General features: G+C 38.1%; 1 pseudogene; it reads left to right on the top strand.

Moving 5' to 3' along the window:
- Window positions 1–329: 329 nt before the first annotated feature.
- Window positions 330–6,207, top strand: LOC583557 (annotated as a pseudogene).
- The last annotated feature ends 11,082 nt before the right edge of the window (window positions 6,208–17,289 follow it).

Here is a 17,289-nt window from a genome sequence, read left to right as displayed (position 1 = left end):
AGGGGTTGAATAGAAAGATATTTGCAATAATTTCATTTGAGGTGCATGTATGATTGCATATTTTCTAGAATGAAAATTAAACAATTCTGATTTTTTTTCTTTTTCTTCAAAACCTCAAATTTGCCAATTATTATTCATTAAAAAACTAAATGCGGTTGTTTTTGTTTTTTGCGCTAGTTAATCTTGGATGATTTCATAGGAATTGAAGAACCAACATATTTAATTGAAACAGTTTTGTAGTTGTTAACAATAAGGCCCATTATTTTCTTTAATGAATAGAGGCCAATATGAGTGTTCATGTACAGATTCATAATGATTGAACTTTTACTATTAATTTGTTTCAGGCTACTGGAATCGCACACATAGATGTATTTAGACCTTGCTTACAACCAGTACTCTACTATTCATCGGTTGATGATACAGGTGTTGTCTGCCCCGTGGGGAAAGGTTCATGCCCAGTGAATCATCTCAAAGATGCGATACAACGAAGCCCGCCCTCCAACGTACGATGGACAACGAGGGAGAATCTGACAAGTGCCAAGTACAGCGACAATAAAATCAGTAATGCAAAAACGGTATACTTCCTACATGATCGGCTCGAGTTACTAATCCAGGCCCGCGATGGATGTGGACGGCTGAAACGATATGGCGGTGATTACTTCCGGGCTAAGATATTCACCAAGAATTCAACGTTCTCTGCGAGTTCTGCAACGGATGGAGAAGTGATCGATCTAGGAAATGGGACTTACAGGGCTCTCTTTACTCTGAAATGGCCAGGGAAGGTCCACGTTAAGGTGACCTTGGTTCATCCCAGTGAAGCGGTCGATGTGATTCGCCGTTTCCGCGACGCAGCTCCAGCGCGGTACGTTTACCGCGGCAAGTTTGTGTCCGCAGACGGTACGCACAAAGAAGAGACTTTCTGCAACATTGTACTCTGTGGACATCCGGTAAAGGGGCCTTTTATCCTTCATTATTTTTAACAACAATTATAATTGTAAATGCATTTAACAATTTGTATAATGTTACAGACTGGATTGAACCTTTGAACAAAATATGAGTGGATGCCAGGAATGTAAAGATTAAATATAGTAGGTACTATCCTGGAACTGACGAATTTTCGTCACCATAGTTACACTTCCGCCCCCTCTCTCTCTTTTCTCTCTCCCCCCCCCCCCCCCCCCCCCCCCCCCCCCCCATGGTGTACAGAAAGTTTCAAGTGGTTCGGGTTCGCTAATCTCAGGCTCTGAAATTGTACTTTTAAAATAAAGCAATTTCTCACGCTTTGTATACAACGTGTAAATCGTTCAGACTCCATCATTTTAGATGGAAGTGCCAAGTAATATTAAAGCTTATCTGCCATAGTTTACAGGAGGGATTAGATCGCCCTGCAAGGTCACTGGACAGGTGGTTATCTCATCAATTCAGCTCTCAGTTAACATAAGAAAAAGAGGATCATGGGGGACCAATGGTCATCGATTAGGCATTGTTTGTTATATAGAGGGCGCAAGTAGCTACAAGTAGTGCAGTGGGCCTTTAATGATGACGATAATGATAATAATAATAATAATAGTAGCGGGTTCTTGTATAGCGCTCATGTCTGTCATACGTGACACTCCTAATAATAAATAACAATAACATGAGATTTGTAAGTCGCCAAATCCACTTGAAATCAAATGCTCCAGGTGCAATCCTGCAATAAAGGAAGATAGAACAGACAAAATGAAAGAGAACAATCAATTATAGTATAAACCGAATCAAACATAATACCTTGACTCATATTTTACAGCTTGACCTATGCAACTTTACCGATAAGGCTACGGGATCTCCCTGGTTTTGCTACACGCCCAAATCACCGAAACTTAAGTGCAGCGACTGGCGGGAACATCGATGTGACTCCAGCACGGCAGGCTGGTATGATGCGTCGCTTTTATCATCCCATGACAAGTTAACCTTGATGTAAGTAGGCCTACATTCAAATTCAATCTTTAAGAGTAAAAGTAGCTGATAGCAAGGATAGGAAAGGCCTAGTTGATAAATAAGCGAGCGAGTAGGTATGAAGATGTGAATATATTGAGTAGTCAGTATATACATCGGTGGATCATGGAATCTCTGGCACTGCCGGGGTGGGGGCGGGCAAAGAGGGGGTCACAAGTTAAACAATTATGTGACGGGTAGAGCACAAAACAAAGGGTCATCAGTATTTTCCGGGATCCGCTACTGACATATCATAAGACATATTGAACTTACCGTGATCAATGCTACTTTTCCATAAATGTGATGATGACCAGTGGCGGCGATCCCAGGCGGAACGGGGACACGCCCCCTCAATTTGTTTAGGGGGGGGGGGGGTCATCCTCTCCCCCCCCCCCCTTCCCGGGAAAATTTGAAAAAGTACAAACAAAAAATATATAGCAGATACTGACCAAAGACTGCATCACCCTTTTAGGCTCTGGAATGCCCAAGGGTGCAGCGTTTAGACTATATAAAAATGCAAATATCTTCTGGATCTGTCGCTACGCTCCCTCGCATAATATCCTTCAAAGTGTACAAGTAAATAATGTAGAAAATCTGTATTCCGTTGGTATTACCTGTGAGGGGGTAGTCACTTCCGTCACCTTCACCCCTCTCCTTCACTGTGCTCCCTCGTCCCTCGCATTTCGTCCCCCCCCCCGGTCATGAAAAGAAATCGCCTCCCCTGATGGTGACCAGGGGGTGTTTCACAAAGGCTAAGATCAACTTTAAGTTGGACTTAACTATGGCAGGATGTTCATGTCACTGATCGCTCTCACCATTGGTCTCTCAATTATTTTTTCTTCAATAATGAACTATCAAAAAAGGTAAATTATGTAGATTTGTGACCACGATTTGTACGTCCCATGAGAAACCAATGCCAGGAACGGTTAGAGGAACTAGTGGCATGAAAGGCCTGCCATAGTTAAGTTCAACTTAAAGTCGATCTTAGTCTTTGTGAAACATTCCCCAGGACTTTTCTATGTGCCTGAGGCGCATGCCCCTCCTATCAATTTAAGAAGAATGGAAGAGAACAAAAGAGAAAGATGGAGAAATTGAACTTGGGAGGGGAAATGACGAGAAAAGAAGCTGACAGATATACGAATTACGTGACTAACTTCAATTCTACATCAGTTTAAGTTTGAGGAATGTGATTTTTCCTTCTATCAACAGTCCAAAAAGTGATCTTCCTACGAAAATTCAGGTCGAAGTCCGAGGAACGATAAGAAGTAAGTGCAGATTTGATTTAGAATAGATACTTACTACCGTAGCCCGTATAATCCTGATATTGATTGCTATCGGTTCAGATAAAAATTGCACATCGAATCGGTGTAGAATATAACGTTTTTAGATCTGTTCCGAGCAGGCTCTGGGAGGTTCTTACTCAACACAACGAGTTAAGGTAAATTAACTTGCTCTGTTGCTCAGAGTGATTTGACACGGTCATTTATTAGGAGAGTTCAGCCAACCCCGCTTGAGTTGGGCACAATATGGCGAAATCTGCTTCGTTGAGCAAGCACAAACAAAAGAATCCCTACCCTGATTTGACCAAGGAGTTTTAAGAACTTGAGACCCAACTGGCAACACATTATTCCAAGCAGCTGCCATTTTATATGGTTGCACAATTATATAATCTACAGGTGTGCTGTTATCTTTGATGTCCGAGTTTCGAAGCCGTCAATATCATTGGAAAGCTTGAGTAGTGATTATTGTCACAAAGAAATTTCCTTAATATTTCACTTTTTATTTGAACTAACAAGGGGAAAATCGAACAGATGATAAAATATGAATACAACAGTCTAATTGTGTCAAGAAATTTACTTACATTGTATGATAACAGCTTTAATTTGTGAAAAATAAAAACATTTTACGGTCCTAAAACCTGCAATTTGACACTTTTTCCGATTACTTGCGGCTCGAAAATAAAAAGTGAATTTGTTCGTGCACAGTTCTTTATGATGTTATATGTCAGATAAGAGCCCACACATGCCCAGTCGAGTAATTTTGATTAATATTTCAGGAAATTTTGCTCCATTTTCTTTCACTTGCCTCCTGTATTAAAAGTAAGCACTGTGCACTGCTCGTATTATCAGACGAGTGGTAGCGAAAAGTAATTAGCATTACAAAAGCATATTTCCCTTTGAAAGTGGCCTGATAGTTTGCAGCTAGGCAGGAATCTGTTGCCTACGTATCTGCAAGGAAGGTCCAATCAAGCACATGCCTGACATATTTTCTCCTGGCGGCATCGAAGATGGTACAAAGGGAATGAGCTAGATAGGAATCCATCTCTTAAAACTTCTTGATTTGACAAACTGAAACCAAGTTGGCCAAACGCCCTCTGTATCGACATGTCTTGCACTGTACTTAGTTTGCACTTTTTTTAAAGGAAAAATCACATCCTAGAAAGTATTGAACAATCAAGATCCTGTGCCGATATAAGAACCAATCTTTTTTTTCTTTTTTTCTTCTCATGTTTATTCGCCTGTACTTGTACTTGGAACTGATGGGGGGGGGACGGACAAAATATAACCACCAGTTCCATATTGCACTCTTAAGTTGACCTCATACAATCTTATTACAATGTAGGCAATTTTTATTAAACATTACCAAACAAAAACAAAAATAGACAAGACAAATACGTACAATTTACATCGAAAGTGAACAAATACAGACAGAAAAGAGTTCAGCATGTACCCAACTGGTCATATTACATGTATGTAGAAACACCCTATATAAAATATACAAATGAAAAGAGCGTTTACCCAGAATATAAAGCATACACAAAAATTAGAACCAATCTTGGTCTACTTGTTGAAATCTAAATATTAACAAAAGTTTCTTTCTATAAATTTGTTCACATATCCAGATTCATCTGAACCAAAATCGGCATCAGAGAATGCGACCAAAAAGTTATAAATCTTCCCATCTGTACAAATGAGTGCAATATTGGAAACCTCCTCACCTCTGGCTACTATTTCAACGACATTTGGTACAATCCATCCTGCAGAATTCTCAATTTCCCGCTCGACGAAATGCGAAATTGTGTCTCGGGGAAGAAGCTGTATTTCTTGGGAGATTCGACGATCCGCCAGCTCTTCGAGTTCTACGTGGAGCGACTTGGACCAGGATTAAAGAAGACGCCACCTGGTCCAGAACCACAATGGCACGTCGGTCCAACGCGGGTGTTAGACCTGGGGAGTGTTTCACAAAGATCCTAAGTAGAACTTAACACTTAGTTGGACTTAAAAAGTATGGACAGCCATTAGAGCCTTAAAATGAAATATATTCAAAAGCAAAAATTGGAGTATTTTAGACTTTTCATCAATTCCACATCAAGAACATGAAATCTCCCATGATAATAAAAAATATGAATGATTTGAATCAAAATGTTATGCCTTCTAAAAAAAAAAAAAAAAATATTTTCAAGGACGCTAATGGCTTCCCATGAATTTTAAGTCCAACTTAGAGATAAGTTCAACTTAGGATCTTTGTGAAACACTCCCCAGGTCTTCAACATCAGTATGATGTTTCGTTTCCATGCGTACCCGATAGGGAGGAACGAATGGGCCACAGTGAAGGACATCCATTACATAGCGAACGAAGTTGACAACATTGCTGGTGATGAAAATTCGGTGGTTGTAATCTCACTTTGGTCCCATTTCACCCACCAACCGGAGTGGTTTTTCGCGCAACGAATGCGAACAATCATGGCGGCCGTTGCGCGTCTGCGGGAGCGCAGCCCGTCCACGCTCGTGGTCTTCAAGGGTGCGAACACGCGCGAACATATTAGCGAAAAGCAACGTCTGTATCACTCTGATTGGCTGGCCAGACGTATGGAATACATTATACGACGAGATATTGCCGAAAACATAGCTTTCATGGACTCTTGGAGCATGTCAAGTGCGCAATTAATTGCGGACGATGTACATCCAGGAGGTTCACATGTTAAAAACCTAAGTAATCAGTTATTAACATTCATGTGTGGTACATAGGAATTCATATTCGAACTCACTATGCAAGTGTTATCTCGCAATTTTCATAATTTATTGTCCGTAGAGACGGGTAGCCCGAGGGTCTCAGGCAATACTTTAAGCATGCGTGGCCAAGAAAACGTGTATAAAGAAGGTGTTTTTTTATTTTGATAGATTGGACGCGGTCCGCGTGGTGCCGCATTAAGGGGTTAAAAAACGTCAATTTGGGGTCATTTTAAAGAAAACGGGTACTTTTTCAAAATGGTCTTAAATCCTGCTGTACGCGTCGGTATACGCATCTACGGGTATATTTCTAGCCCTTAGGGCCGGACTGGGGAAGAAGAAGTAGGCCTAATAACTGCCCGTTGGCCTACAGCTGGTCCCTTATATTTTGTTTTACATATTAGAATATTTAAAAAACTGTTCATTGTAAATTGTGTACTTTTTATATTCATTATAGTAGTACATGTAGGCTACTTCATATAAAATAGATCAAATTTGTAATGAAATTCTTTTTTTCCAAAGAAAGGACTTATGATGGCTATGCAATAAACTCATTTGGAAGTGTACAGGTTGATGTTATTGCTTCTATGTTGAACAAAACCTGTTACATTGTGAATTTATGCAGGTATGCAGATGATACCACTTTAACTGTAAGTGGAAGTAGCGTAGCTGAGGTTGAACAAAAACTTTATTTCGCATTACAAGAATTAATGGTATGGATTAATAATAAATAATAATTTAACCGTTCTTGTATAGCGCATAACATAATAATACAACATGTCCCTAAGCGCTCTAGAGAAAAACACAACAGAATACAAAGACAAGATGTACTGGGTAACATACAAAAACCGTCTTGTAATAAACACAGAAAAAAACTTGCGTCATGGTCATAGCTTCGCGTGCAAATTTGAATAAAATAACAACCTTCAACGTTTCTATAAATGGAAAGGCATTGAAAAGAATTAACGTCGTCAAATGTCTTGGTATATTAATTGATGAATAATATTGAATTGGTCCAAGCACGTTGACAAAGTAACAAAAGTAACGCAAAGAAATATCAGTGTAATAAAACGAGCTAAGGACTATTTACCAATAACATCTTTAAAGTTGCTGTATAATGCACTGGTATTGTCTCACTTTGATAATTGTTTCTCTGTGTGGTCAAATCGGTATCAGGAACAAACAGATAAACTCAAGAATTTTCAAAAACTTTGCTAGAATAATTTCAAACAACAGTTACGAGACCCCATCCAGTGAATTGATTAGCAATCTGAAATGGATGCCAATTGAGAAACGTTTTGAATTTCAGCGTGTTAGTAAGTTTAATTAAAGTAAGTGACATTCATCAGCATAATACGAGGCAGGTAGTTGAAGGTTTACTTTCTGTGCCAAAGTATAAAACAGAATACTTTAAACATAGCCCCCTTGTTTCTTCAATTATAGCATGGAATCAGTTTGACAGATCATTGAGAATGGCAAGCTCTGTGGACACCTTTAAATACATGTTCAAACAATCTTGCATTATCGATTCCCAAAAAGATAAAATGACAAGAGGAGGTTTGTTTAGTGTCTGTTTTTGTTAGCACTGAATGTAGGACGATATAATGCTTTCAAATTTACAGAATGTTTTAATATCATTTATTATCAGTTATAAATACATTTGTATTTTCAATGTTAGTTAAGAGTGTACATTAAATTACTAAACTAGATTTCATGCATTAATTGTTCATACACTGTTGGTCATAAAGGTGGTATATTCATTTTTATCCCAATTTATTGAATGATTTTGACAAAGATTTATTCCTAATAGATCTAAATATAATCATGCTTGACAATCTAGTTAAGCTCAAATATAACTTTATTACTTGATACATACTTATCAGTACGTGAGACTCGCACGGTATAGCCATGGACCTACTTGTAGTCGGTCCATTGTATAGCATCCATCGTTGTACTCGTGTTGTTGTCTATGTGACATATCACCACAAGGTGGCGCTGTTTGCTTATGACTAATGAGATATATATGCATATCACTACATCCCCCTTTTCATCAAATACAAAGAATACATACATATTTTTGTTAAACTATCAGACCCGATACAATGTGAAGTCACTATTCAAATCCAGCCAGGTTATTTTATTTTACTGTTAAATGCCGTACATGATTGTTATTTTCTTCATGCCACAAAGTTCAACATACATGCAATCATTCTATAAGTTATTATGCTTGATGAATGAACTTGAATTATGTTATTTTATTGTGCCGTTACATGCCGTACATGGTTGTTATTTTCTTCATGCCACAAAGTTCAACATACATGCAATCATTCTTTATTAAAGTTATTATGCTTGATGAATGAACTTGAATTATGTTATTTCATTTTACTGTTACATGTCGTACATGATTGTTATTTTCTTCATGCCACAAAGTTCAACATACATGCAATCATTCTATACAGTTATTATGATTGATGAATGAACTTGAATTATGTTATTTTATTTTACTGTTACATGCCGTACACGATTGTTATTTTCTTCATGCCACAAAGTTCAACATACATGCAATCATTCTATACAGTTATTATGCTTGATGAATGAACTTGAATTATGTTATTTTATTTTACTGTTACATGCCGTACACGATTGTTATTTTCTTCATGCCATAAAGTTCAACATACATGCAATCATTCTATAAAGTTATTATGCTTGATGAATGAACTTGAATAATGTTATGTTATTTTCCCGTTACGTCTTAAATCTATTTATATGTAACACCAGTGGATGTGGAGAACCTCATGACAGAATCGAAATTCTTTTTAATAGGTAATCCTCAAGCGATAGCTGATGGCATTTTCATTGTCTTGTAACTCTTAATGTTATATGCTCTGTGTTGTTATTTCTATTTTGTTTATACATGTACCTGGAAATCAAATAAATTTCAAAGTTCAAAGTTCAAATATAGTCCAGTTCCCATTTGTATACTCTAGTGTTCGTTTCAGTGGAGTTTTTTTTTCAGTATTTGCTTCCTTTTTAATGAACTTGATTGTTCGCTTTTCAACACGATCCTCTGTCAAACATTACAACTTCAAAAGTAACGATCTTTTACTTTTTCTACAACAGTTAAGATCTAAATGAGTAACAGGTACACTGTCTGTTACTCCAACTGCACCAGAGGAATGTTCTGCCTCTTGGATAGTACAGTTTTCCTTCTTCTTCTTTTTGGACCATTTATTTTTACATGACCTAAGATTGCAGCCTTTTGGAATGCGCTACGCAGAAGAGTGACTGATTTTAATCCAGATTATTTTCTTACAGGCAGACTTATTTTATTTGGAATTACCGAACCAAAAAGTCAAGCAACCTCAGCTTTTAATTGTATTACTCTACTTGGTAAACAGTTCATTCTACGTTATAAACATCAATACAGTATACCTAGTTTGAAACAATTTAATAATTATATTTTGTCTTATAAATCCACTGACGATGATATTGCAAAAAAGAAAAACAAATTTGAGAAGCATATTGCAAAGTGGCAAAGCATCCACAAGTATTTCTGCGTTGCATAATGATAACTGTTTTATATTATGTGCAAAACCTTTCAAGGGATAGATTCATTTGTTTTTGTTACATTTTGTTTTTGTTTTATTCATGTTGTGGTGTATTTGATGTACTATCTTCTATTATGTAATAGAAAATGTCAGATTATATAATGCGTTATGCCCCGGTGGTGCAGCCGGGCCGACTACGGACCGGCGAACAGTGGGCCAGGGAGGAACGAAAGTGCGCCAAAACTAAGTTTGGGTGATTTTTTTTTTCAATTTCTTTTTTGCCCAGTTGAAAGGTAATACATAGAGGAATACCTCAGTGAAATATTTAATTCCTGTATGCACAATAAGGGTATACATTTTCATTGCATTTCACAATGCAATCGCATTACCAGTACTAAAGTTTATCTTTAAGATCGACAGTCCGTCGACGTATCCACTAGACCACGACCACATGGTACTCATGGCTGATAGAGAAGTGGGGTGTTTGTGTGTGTGTGTGGGGGGGGGGCGTCTTGCACGATGTGTATGAAATACGAGAATCAAAACAACTGAGCTGAGGGAGAATGATATGATATTACATTATTTACATTAGTCTAGATTCTGTCCTTTTTTAAACGTTTTGCGTTTTTCAATCATCAATTTGCATCTGACACAGTTTGCGCAACCCCCTAAAATACACCCGTTGAAGGTGAAGAAGGTGAGGGCTGCCTCCGTTTTTAGCGGTGAGGGTGTGTTATTTTCTCAGCTAATATGGGCGTGCGACACACGGGAACAGTCCGGACAGTGAACTGCCTTTACATGCATATACTCATGCTCCTTCAACTTCTTTCTCTCTCTCCCTCTCTCTCTCTCTCTTTCACCTTCTTGTTTTCTCTTGTCTTCTACCATTCGACTAGAGGGGAACACGTGCGTGACACCTTTTCATTCCACATTCCTTCAGAGGAATCATTTTGATGTGTCATAGTTTCCTATTGTATCGCCTAAAGAAATTGTGCTCTCATTATTAAGTAAAGGTATTGTTCGCATATTTCAATAGGTGACGCACGAAACTGTAGAAATAACCGTATTTTGTTGAATTGTTAATGTGTTCGCGATCGGCTTTATCAATTCTGCAGTTTTGACAACGGCAATACAGATTGAATGAGCACCTTAAATGTCGGTCATACACTTTTACTGTACAAATTTGTCGGTTGCATTTACATGAAATGCGCAATGATCAAAGATTTACTCGAGTTCCAACCATGAATGAGCATGTTGCTATTTGTTAGCTCTAGTTTCCTTATAATACGTATGTAAATTTAACAACTAAATTATTCATATCCTTACCAGGTTTTTTTGTTAGATTGAGAAATACTGACTTATCCCGATTCATGTTTCTTGAGAATGTGACATATTAATGCTTACATCTCTTTCAGCTATAGCTTTTGCTACATCCGTGTCTAGACGTATAAAGATGGTCCAGAGTATTCCTACCTGTTCTAAAGCCACTTCGAATAGGATTCATGTTGATACTTTAGGCGGTTCTGAGGCAATCTTTCCATTATTTTTGCAAATTTCTGAAGTCGGAGCCATAGGGCAATAAGATGAAGGGTGAGAAGGGTTTACATCCTTCTTAATAATTGGCATCAGGAGTGCTGGGCGCCATTAATGATCTAGAATTTCGGTCTTGACCCAGATTCTATTCAGTAATTTAAAAAGGGTTAAACATGACTGGATAGGTAGCTCGGCACAGTGGCGGATCTAGCCCCCCCCCCCCCCTTGAGGAAAAAAATCATGTAAAAACACGTGATTTTTACCTTTTTTTTGGGGGGGGGGGTTGGACCAAAAAAAACAAAAATGTGCTCACTACCCCCCCCCCCCCCCCCCCCCCCCCCCACATTGAGCGACTTCTCTGCCGGCGCGATTTTCACATTTTCGGGAGCAAAAAATAGTGCTCACTACCCTCCACTGAGCGACTTTTCGGCCGGCGCGATTTTCAAATTTTCGGGAGCAAAACAAAAAATTGGGCCCCCTCCCCTAAGAAATCCTGGATCCGCGCCTGGCTCGGCAATCAATGACAAAATGATTTCATCTTGGCGTGGAGAAGAATTGTTAGATCTACCCATCACGCTTTTAAGTTTGTGCAGTATTATAATTGTTCGTCTATTCATGTTTTATAGGGGATCCTCCAAGTTTGCTTTTCAGACTGTAATCTTTGTCATTTGCTACTACTAAAATTTTGTTTCGCTTAGATTTTTCATGAATTGTTTTCCATACATCTCCAATAGGAGTGAAGCAATTTATTTTTGAACTAAAAGTTCTCCAGTGGCGTACCTTGGATTACCTAATGAAACATTAGGCACAAGCCCTTTTTAATTTATATTCTATTATCAATTGAGGTGTACAAAGGTTTTAAGACAGTATCGTTCCACCAGCTTATCAGTGGTTTACCCCCCCCCCCCACTCAGTGAATCAATGAGTCAATACGGGTAGACCTTTTTCTTTTGTTACGAGCCGGAGATTTTGGGAGCAAGCATGCGGTCCCTCCGTTTCATTTTAGGAATACATTATTGCTCTTTGCTGCTAAAGCTGTACCTAATGTAATATAGAGACACGATAGCTTCCCTGTTTGGGGGTCCAGCCGAGTTTTCCTACCATCATTCAATATTACAAGATTACTGTTTTTCTGCAAACTTTTCGATTTCTCGACCATTTGGATCAGTTTTGCCACTTCCCCATATAGTGTTGTGGCCATTGAAATTACCACACACTATCATGGTGGTTCCCACTGCCGATCAAACCAACCCGACCAAGTCCAATCAAACCCGATCACCCATTTTCCCCCGACCAATCTCGACCACATCCCTAAACACAAGCTCTTATCTACTCCTTTGTGACTCTGATGGATCTAGCATCAGCCTACCAGGCTACCCTAGCCTCCGCTGCGTACACTCATGGTTCAGTGGTAAAGCAATAGCCTCGTAACTGTAAGGCCCCAGGATCAAAAGCGTGTCGATGTGCTATATTAGTGCCCTTTTGTGGGGCATTAATCCTCATTACTGTCATTGATGACGTAGGGGCGTAGGTCCCCTAATTGATAAGCATATTAGCATACACATGCTTTAGCAGTCACGAAAATCAAACACTGGCAAATTATTATTAAATAAAATCTGAGAATGTATACTATTATCTAGATCTATTAGGAATAAATCATTGTCAAAATAATTTCATAAATTGGGGTAAACAAAAAATATTCCAACGTTATGAGCGACAGTGTAGCTTAGATATCTTTATGATCTTGCATAAATATCGTATTATTGAATTTTGATTTTTAGTTATAATGACCAATTTATTCCTTAATTTACCAATTGATTCGTTGATTTCGCTAATTATAATGACATTTCCGTTTTCAAAGGAACGGTTTTACAAACAGCTGAAACCAGTGCCTCAGAGTGGGTCCAGATAATAATAATAATAAATAATAATGGTGGCTTCTTAAATGGCGCACATGTCCGTCACGTTGTGACGCTCCTGACGCTGCCCAGATTATTACCCTGGTTTTAGCAAGGCACCCACTGCGGCGCTCTAGCATTTCAAGGAATTAATTCCTGCCAGGTACCCATTTACATCACTTGGGTTGAGTGTGGCAAATGTAGATCAATGTCTTACCAAAGGACATTAGTGCCGTGGCGGGACTCGAACCGCGGACCTTAAGATCGACAGTCCGTCGACGTATCCACTCGACCACGACCACATGGTTCTCATGGCTGATAGAGAAGTGGGGTGTTTGTCTGTGTGTGTTTGTGTGTGTGTGTGGGGGGGGGGGCGTATTGCACAATGTGTATGAAATAAGAGAATCAAAACAACTGAGCTAAGGGAGAATGAAATGATATTACATTATTTACATTAGTCTAGATTCTGTCCTTTTTTAAACGTTTTGCATCTGACACAGTTTGCGCAACCCCCTAAAATACACCCGTTGAAGGTGAGGAAGATGAGGACTGTCTCCGTTTTTAGATCGATTCGTTGATTATTTCGCTAATTATAATGATATTTCCGTTTTTAAACGGAAAGGTTTTACAACAGCTGAAACCAGTGCCTCAGAGTGGGTCCAGATAATGAATGGTACTCATGACTGATAGAGATGTGAGGTGTTTGTGTGTGTGTGTGTGTGTGGGGGGGGGGCGTCTTGCACAATGTGTATGAAATAAGAGAATCAAAACAACTGAGCTAAGGGAGAATGATATGATATTACATTTTTTTACATTAGTCCAGATTCTGTCCTTTTCGTGTTATTGTTTATTCTTCAATCACCAATGGCCTTCTTCCTTTTAAAGATGAAGTTGAGTACTGGTCATGCTATTGCATTGTGAAAGAAACGGTGTGGAATCGACAAGAAAAGGTTGATCATCTATCATATAAGCATTTGTGTGTATTGCAAGGTTCTGGAATCATCAAAATGATAGAATTTGGCCAAGTCTTGGTAAAGTTACAAACACTGTACACAGAAAGATGTGGCGCAAAAATCGTACCCCCGAGTTTTACGATGTTACATGACATATTTAGAATATGAAGGCATTTGAAGAGCCATGCTTTTCACGGAACATGTCTTATCTGATGTTCTTCCACACTTGCATACTAAGAATGATAATGCTCACAAATTATTTTTCACCTCTTCCCAGAGCTCAACCTTCTCTTTAAACAATTACTAGTTTCTGAAATAGCAAACTTATTTCTTAAATAACTATGATAATGGGCCTGCTTGGTCTACTTAATGTCTTAGTGGCGAAGCCTGGATAAGCTTAGTCGGGGGCAGGGTGGTTGGGCAGGATTTCCAACAAGAGGAACAAATTACGAGAGGATTATGTGAGTGTTATGTTTTTTTTTCTCATTCTTTTGTCACCACAGGAGTGGGGGATGTCTCTATATAGTTATCAAAGGTAGCACGTAAAATAAACATACTTTTAAAAAAAAGAAGACAAGCAGCCGTGAGGGTGCCCTCTATCCAATATTTCCTTTTGTTACGAGCATTTTGTTATAGGCCTACTTAATTTTTATGAATAACGACCCTCATTACGTATTATGAATAGCGACCCTAACTCTGTATTACGAATAGAGACCCTCGTTTGGTATTATGAATAGCGACCCTCATTTCGTACTATGAATGGCGACCCTCTCCTCGTATTATGAATAGCGACCCTCTGCTCATATTATGAATAGCGACCCTCTGTTCCTATTCCGAATAGCGACCCTCATTTCGTCTTATGAATAGCGACCCCGTACTCCTGTTATGAATAGCAACCCATATTTCGTATTATTAATACTAATAAGCATGTTGTCTAATTAAATTGTTAACACACAAGAGACCCATAGACATGACAGACGTACGAGACGAAGAGGGAGGGTGCGGGTCGAGGAGGCCGGCCGGTGTCCCAAATAATGGTGCCTTTTGATGACCACCATTCTTAATAATTATCGGACAGCGATGTTGCCTATCTGAAGATTTCAGATCTAATTCAGTTTATTTAAAAAACGGGACTGCATTGTAAATATGATAAAGTTTATCCATTCTTATTTTGCCGTGAAAATGTTCCCAGCCGCTGAGTCATAAACGAACCCTAGGGCCCGAATTCACAAAGGAGGTTTATGTGCGTCATTTGACGCGTTTTGACGCGATTCAAACCAAGGTTTGTCTGAACCTTGGTCTGATACGCGTCATATGACGCACATAAACCTAGATTTGTCGACAAACCTCCTCTGTGAATTCGGGCCCTAGATGTTTCATCAAGTAGAATAGAGTTTCGATCTTAAAATTGAACCGTGACATCATAACAATTATTTGATTATTAAGCTTGATCTGAACAACATTTCCGTCGGTTTGACACCTCAGCGTGCTTAACACATTATTTAGAAAATAAAAATATCGTTATAATTATAACCTGTCAACATGATAGAAGCATGTGTTAATGACTTGACTATCGTTACAGTAGTCCACACAAATCAGACTCGGGTAATGTAGAGTCTCATGTGGATGCTGTATCAGAATGGAGCCTGTTGAATGCAATGAAACTTGTTTTTCTTCCATTGCATCAACATATGAATAAATATTCAACGTTTTGTTTCGTATTACTTATACATCTCCTCTCTCTATCTGTCTTTCTCTATAATCTCTCTATCCTTTTTTCTCTCTCTCTTTCTCTCTCTATGAATATCTGTATATCTGTTTACCAAACAATTTCACCAAAGTTCAAGTTCATAAACATGTATGATTTGCATGTAATAAGCTTAAATATACTATGTACATAATCCCCATCGCCTCTCACCATTTTCCCGTTTGATTAAAAAAGCATCAAGTCTTTCGTCTACGGCTGATTGTCAACGAAACGGAGTTAATTTGTTAATTCCGCTTGTTGCTACGGCAGGCAGCCAGTGAAAACGAATTCGTTTAATAAAATTATGGAAATGCAAGCACTACTTTAAACAACCAGAACTTTGTTATTCCTAGCTCATTTTTCCTGATTGAGGTGTCATATGAAAGGGCAGAAACTCAACTTTCTATAAATGTGATTTTCTCTTTGAAATTCAGATACGCCCGCCAAAGGACTTTTTGATTTCCTCTCTTCAAATTGATTTTAATCACTCATGCGTGAATTGTGCATTATGTGAGTTGCATCAAATGAATAAGGAGGATCTAAGCTTTACAGGTATATGTCATTTGTCAATTATGAATGTGATTAAGTTATGATAAAACATCGATAATTCTCGGTTTCTTTTTTCTGGGAGGCACTGTAGTCTTTGAGCATTTTCTGTGTAGTTGAGCCTAAATGTTACATTCTAAGCCCGTTCGTAATATATTGAAGCTTATTGTCAGCTTCGATCCATGGATTATTTTGTTAATAAATGCATTTCCTTTCGGTATTTTAAGTTCTAATGCTTTAATAATACATAACACCATCAAACGAAATAAAATCATTATTATGATGAAAATATCATCAAGAAAAGTCCTAGGTTTTGATAGCAAGTTTTAATGGGTTTCGAAAGAGTTGATGAAGATACGATGATGAAGAGGACCCTGTGACAAATATGACCTACCTATATTAAGTGGCAACAGATATTTACAGACCTTTTGCTTTTAAAGGTAATTCCATTAATTAAAAGCTATAGCATTTTGCAAAGTGAAATTGATTACTCTCATGTGTTCTGCATACAATAATATGGTATATTTAACTCCTGAAAGAAAGCCTTGCGACAGAGCCCTTACTTTAATGGAGTAACACTGTAAAACAAATATCAAAGACCTACAAACTAAATTTAAAAAACAAAATTATTAGACTGACACAGTAAAAGTAGAAACAAGTATATGACTTGTGATCATTATCGTAACTGAAATAAGTCCTAAACAATAATTCCTTCATAGATACGTGTATATATCATCATATTTACCCTTCCATTGTACAAAACCCTTCGAACTGATTTCTTGTTTAGAGGTCTGTAATGGGTTCGCTAAAACATGTAACAGAAATTCATTTATTGTATTTTAAGTTTCGCAGGCTAATGTTCACAAAGAAGAGGAACACCTTTTTTTTCAAATAGACTACAATTGGAAATAAACCTACATATGTACAACATATTACTAGATGCTACAGCTACAGAGTATATAACAAATAGATGGAATTCATCATTACTAATAAACATAATAATGAATTGATACAAATTTGGATGAGAAAGAGGACCTGGTGACACAGATAGCATGCATATTTATACGCGACAGCAATATT

Source organism: Strongylocentrotus purpuratus, unplaced genomic scaffold (genome assembly GCF_000002235.5).
Source record: "Strongylocentrotus purpuratus isolate Spur 01 unplaced genomic scaffold, Spur_5.0 spur5_scaffold_3, whole genome shotgun sequence".
NCBI classification, from domain to species: domain Eukaryota; kingdom Metazoa; phylum Echinodermata; class Echinoidea; order Camarodonta; family Strongylocentrotidae; genus Strongylocentrotus; species Strongylocentrotus purpuratus.
Note: the sequence above shows the minus strand (reverse complement) of the source record. Positions and strands in the feature narration are given on the sequence as shown.